The sequence below is a fragment of the Triturus cristatus genome, chromosome 1_1, assembly GCF_964204655.1.
Source record: "Triturus cristatus chromosome 1_1, aTriCri1.1, whole genome shotgun sequence".
Lineage (NCBI taxonomy): Eukaryota > Metazoa > Chordata > Amphibia > Caudata > Salamandridae > Triturus > Triturus cristatus.
Genome location: NC_140579.1, coordinates 70,702,842 through 70,708,841, shown reverse-complemented (window position 1 = coordinate 70,708,841; position 6,000 = coordinate 70,702,842). Strand labels below are relative to the sequence as shown.

Sequence of the window (6,000 nt, the reverse complement as noted above, 5' to 3'; positions counted from 1 at the left end):
TAAATTTACCCTTATTGCCGTTTCAATAGTTTGTAGACAAGCATTATTAATCTATTTACAATTGGTGATGTTTGATTTTTGTTGTAAGGATGCAAATGCCACCCACATGCACCCCAGCACACTACCCACATGCATCCCACCAACACACACCTTATAACAACACACCACACCATGCCACTGCCCCACATCACTGCACTAGACACCAAGGGCCATATGTAGGTGGCCTAACATTTACCACTTCATAAATACCGAATTTTACCGATTCAGTATTTATGAAGTGGTAAATGCTATGTAGGTAATCCATCGGTAATATTTACCGATTCGGAATGGGTCGGTATTTTAGAATCATTATTTACAGATTCGGTAATGGTAACTGGCTTCCCATTGATTCCTATGGGCCAGGAGGCCCATAGGAATCAATGGGAAGCCAGTTACCATTACCGAATCGGTAAATACCGATTCGGTAATGGGGGGAGCACAATCAAGGGTGGCAGGGTGTTACAGTGACACCCTGTTGCACCCCTGATTCCTGCATGTGTGCACATGTGGCACACATACATGCCCTAAGGGCATGTATGTCTGCCACATTGCACACTTCTAAGTGCCAAAAAATGCTTTTTCTAAGCCATTTGTCATTTATCACCAACTTTTAGTTGGTGGTAAATAACGAATCCACACAACACCCACACACTCCCCCTACATCTCATTTCAGGATTCGGTATTTACCGAATCGGTAAAATTACAGAATCGTTAATTTTACCGATTCGGTAAATTACCGAATCCTGAAATGTCCCCCCTACATACCAAAAGCCTGAATACCGGTCGATAACGGGATTTTTACCGAAAATCGGCCGTTACCGACCGGTATTAGGCTACCTACATATGGCCCCAAGTTTGCAGCATGGAGCACAGCAGCCACACTGCTCTACAACATACCTTAGAAACATTGCCAAAGCCTATAGCTCTGGCTAAAGACTTATACGGTCCCAAAGGCGAGACCAATTGGCTATGCCAATGCTTGTTTAATTCTGCAATGACTTTATCATATGTTACATGCTGTTTGATGTATGATTCACACTGCAAACATTTTATGCCCTTGTTTTAAAAATGTACAAGGAAAAGAGATACACAGTTTCACGTGAGGCTTCTGGTTGTCATGGAAACAGGTCAGAGGGTCAGTGTGAAGAAGGTCCTTTGGAATGTTGGTGTTTGAAGATTCTTTGGAATGTTGGAGTTTAAACCGTGGATGACAGTTGGGGGGCAGGGGGGGCTCACAGCAGCCTCAGCTCCGCTCCTCCCCAGAGATAGAAGTACGGGAAGAGCCTCTGTGTGAAGGGCGCCCGCGGGAAGGAGTAGAGAAGCTCCATGGAGTCAGCATTGTACAGGGACAGCCGCCCCCCCTCGTAGTCCAGATACACCCCCAGCTTCAGGGGCTTCTCACGAGGGGACAGAGGGGGGTCAGGGGAGGTGAGAGCCCTGTACTGACCCTCACACCCCAGCACAGTCCAGACTCCCCCCTCAGGTGACCATGTGAACCCTCCCTTCCTGCTCACAGACTCTGCTGCGACCCCCACATGCCACCCTCCCCCCTCTTGCAGCAGCTGCACCTCCCAGTAATGTCTGCCGGAGGTGAACCCCTCGCTCCCCAGCACACAGGGGTAGTAGGAGGTGAATCTCTTGGGGGTGTCCGACAGGGGCTGCGCTGTGCCCGTGTATCTCACTCGTCTCCCCCCCTCAGACAGGAGGAGCCAAGGATGAGCCGTGTCGGGATCCAGAGTCACCATCACTGCAGAGAAGAGATTCACAATTAGAGATTTAATGACACAAAGAAAGGCTGTAATTACTGCTTCTGCTTTACATATGATTAATGTACACTATATCTGGAAGGAGCACGCGGTGCTAGAGAGCGCACGGCACTAGACTGCTCACTGCTGTAAAGCGAGCAGCACTAGACCGCTCACTGCACTAAAGCGCGCGGCACTAGACTGCTCACTGCACTAAAGCGCGCGGCACTAGACCGCTCACTGCACTAAAGCGCGCATTCATCTACAGCACACACTACACTAAACCGCAGTACATAGAGAGGACAGCAGGTGGGGCACTGGACTAGCGACTCCACAGTATGCTGTACTAGTGAGTGCACTGCATCAGATGGCACAGAGTGACAGAGTTACTCCAAGGCATACTGTACTAGTCAGTACTCTATAATAGATAGTACAGAGTAACAGAGGTACTCCAAGGTATCCAGTACTAGTCAGTACAGTGCAATACATGTCACTGAGTGACAGAGGTACTGGAAGTGTACAGTACTACTCAGTACACTTCATTTGATCGTCCAGAGTGACAGGCCTATTCCAAGGTATATTGTACTAGTCAGTACACCACATTAGATGGCACAGAGTGACAGAGCTACTCCAAATTATGCTGTACTAGTCCATACTCTGTATTAGTTGGAATAGAGTGAGTGAACTACTAAAAAGTATACTATACTAGTAAGTACACTCCATTAGATGGTACGGAGTAGTAAAGCTACCCCAAGGTATACTGTACTAGTCCGTACACTGCATTAGATGGTACAGAGTGGTAGAGCTACCCAATGGTATACTGTACTAGTCAGTACACTGCATTAGATGGTACAGAATGACAGAGCTACTGAAAGGTATGCTGTACTAGTTTAGTGACCCAGGTAGACACCACCCTTTAGAGATGCTTCGATTGGTTGGCATTAGTAGAATTAATGAGTGTAGATACAGATGTTATTCCAGGTGTAAAGGCCACAGCAGGTAAACTCATGCACAGATACCACTCTGCACATCTTGCTGGTGGTCCCCGTGTCTTTTAGACACAGACTTTGCAGAGACTGCCTTTGGATTTAGCTGTCCACAGACGCCGCCTCCCTATTCCTACTATACCCCAGCCAGGATTTGGGGATCACAGTTAAGTTTCTGATCAGAAGTGGTGTGGACGAGACACATTTGGTTGTGACATAAAGGCCAGAAAGCCGAGGTCCATCTCTTGGGATGTCCAATCTCAGGTCCATGGTCCAAGGGCCCCTGTCTAGCCTTAGAAATGTCTGAGAGGGAATAAACATTTCTACCTCAGGTCAGTGCAGCTAGAGAGGGGATCATTTTAATCTGATTAACTTCCAGCAGGGGCCGATCCCAGGCCTGAGCTAAGCTCTAGTGAAGTCAAGACTACAGGGTTGTGTGGGAGGGTTTTCAGTTTTCCCAATACATTTATTTAAAAATCCCAGTATTTAGTGAAATAAACCACCGCACATCATTTGTGGGTTAGAAAGTTACAGTGGGAACAAAGCAAGGTTACAGTTTGGGTGTCTGATTATTTACAGACATATTCGAGACCCGGGTATCCTGCAGAAACACTACAGGGGCTGCGCCAGAATATCTCACTGAACTCCAGCACCCTGTAGAAACACTACAGGGGCTGAGCCAGAATATCTCACTGAACTCCACCGCCCTGTCAGAAGCACTACAGGGGCTGAGCCAGAATATCTCACTGAACTCCACCGCCCTGTCAGAAACACTACAGGGATTGAGCCAGAATATCTCACTGAACTCCACCGCCCTGTAGAAATACTACAGGGGCTGAGCCAGAATATCTCACTGAACTCCACCGCCCTGTCAGAAACACTACTGGGGCTCAGCCTGAATATCTCACTGAACTCCACCGCCCTGTCAGAAACACTACTGGGGCTGAGCCAGAATATCTCACTGAATTCCACTGCCCTGTCGAAACACTACAGGGGCTGAGCCAGAATATCTTACTGAGATGCAACACCCTGTCAGAAACACTACAGGGCTGAGCCAGAATATCTCACTGAACTCCACCGCCCTGACAGAAACACTAAAGGGGCTGAGCCGGAATATCTCACTGGACTCCACCGCCCTGTCAGAAACGCTACTGGGGCTCAGCCTGAATATCTCCCTGAACTCCACCGCCCTGTCAGAAACACTACTGGGGCTGAGACAGAATATCTCACTGAATTCCACTGCCCTGTCTAAACACTACAGGGGCTGAGCCAGAATATCTTACTGAGCTCCAACACCCTGTCAGAAACACTACTGGGGCTGAGCCTGAATATCTCACTGAACTCCACCGCCCTGACAGAAACACTAAAGGGGCTGAGCCGGAATATCTCACTGGACTCCACGGCCCTGTCAGAAACACTACAGGGGCTGAGCCAGAATATCTCACTGAACTCCAACACCCTGACAGAAACACTAAAGGGGCTGAGCCAGAATATCTCACTAAACTCCACCGCCCTGTCAGAAACACTACAGGGGCTGAGCCAGAATATCTCACTGAACTCCACCACCCTGTAGGATTACCACATGCAGTATTAACACATGCAGTATTACCACATACAGTATTACCACATGCAGGATTACCACATACAGTATTACCAAAAGCAGTTTAGCCACATGCAGTATTACCACATACAGTATAGCCACATGCAGTATCACCACATGCAGTATAGCCACCTGCAGCATTACCACATGCAGCATAACCACATGCAGCTTAACCACATGCAGCATAACCACATGCAGTATTTCCACATGCAGTATTTCCACATGCAGGATTACCACATGCAGGATTCCCACATGCAGGATTACCACATGCAGTTTAACCACATGCAGTTTAGCCACATGCAGTATTACCACGTGCAGTTTAGCCACATCCAACATAGCCACGTGCAGGATTACCACATGCAGTATTACCACATGCAGCATAACCACATGCAGTATTACCACATGCAGTATTACCACATGCAGTATTACCACATGCAGCTTAGCCACATGCAGTTTAGCCACATGCAGTATTACCACAGGATTACCACATGCAGCATTACCACATGCAGCATTACCACATGCAGTATTACCACATGCAGTATTACCACATGCATCATTACCACATACAGGATTAACACATGCAGTATTACCACATGCAGTATTGCCAAATTTGTAATGCGATGTTTAAATCGGGGATTTTCCCGGACAGGCTAAAGAACACGCTATTAAAACCACTTCTTAAGAAGCCTGGTTTAGATAAAGATTCGCTGAAAAATTACAGGCCCATTGCCAGCCTGCCTTTTTTTAGCCAAGGTGGCTGAGAAAGTAATGAATGATCAACTCTCAGAATACATTGAACAAAATGTCTTGCTTGATGACTCTCAGTTTGGCTTTCGGAAAATGCATGGCACCGAGACCGCGCTAATCAAAGCCGCTGATGACATTAGAACTATCAGAGACCAGGGGGGTACGGCGGTACTGGTTCTGCTGGATCTGCCTGCGGCCTTCGACACGGTCAATCACTCCATCTTGATTGACCGTGTCAGAGAGTTGGGCATCCACTCTAGGGCTGGAGCCTTGCTTGCCTCCTTTCTGTCTGGCAGAACCCAGGCCGTAACACTGGGGCCATTTAAATCGGCCGATCTGGCTTTACCCTGTGGGGTTCCTCAAGGCTCATCCCTAAGTCCGACACTTTTTAACATCTATGTGTCGGACTTAGCTAGTGTTATTAAGACCTACCGGATGAACCTTACAACATATGCCGATGACACCCAGTTGGTGTTAGCCATCAATAATGATGGAGAAAGGGTAGCGGCTCGGTTTCAAGAAGGCATGCTGGCAATTAAGGAGTGGATGGCCTGTAATTGCTTAAGGCTGAACTCCGAGAAGACTGAGGTGATTATTTTCGGTAAACTATCACCTATGTGGTCATCTATTTGGTGGCCCCCATTACTCGGAGCTATATCAACTCCAGTTCAGAAGGTCAGGAATCTGGGTGTCATCTTTGATGAGAAATTACATTTTGTTAATCATGCCAATCAAACAGCGTCCTTAGGATTTTACAAACTTAAACTTTTAAGAAAAATAATTCCATTTCTTCCAGAAAGTGCTAGGAAAACTGTGGTGAGTTCATTGATATTGTCAGCTCTTGATTACTGTAACGGTTTATTTGCAAATGCTCAAGCTCGGG

At 47.2% G+C, this 6,000-nt stretch overlaps 1 protein-coding gene and 1 pseudogene across 1 annotated transcript in view; both read right to left on the bottom strand.

The window, feature by feature from the left end:
* Positions 1-1,271: 1,271 nt before the first annotated feature.
* LOC146869452 (E3 ubiquitin-protein ligase TRIM39 pseudogene) lies at positions 1,272-1,784 on the bottom strand (annotated as a pseudogene).
* The window catches only part of LOC146869451 (E3 ubiquitin-protein ligase TRIM11-like), a 41,538-nt gene continuing 37,243 nt past the window's right edge, over positions 1,706-6,000 (bottom strand). The window contains exon 6 of the mRNA XM_085599851.1: positions 1,706-1,786. The gene's annotated coding sequence lies outside the window, so the exon portion shown is untranslated. The remainder of the gene's footprint in view (positions 1,787-6,000) is intronic.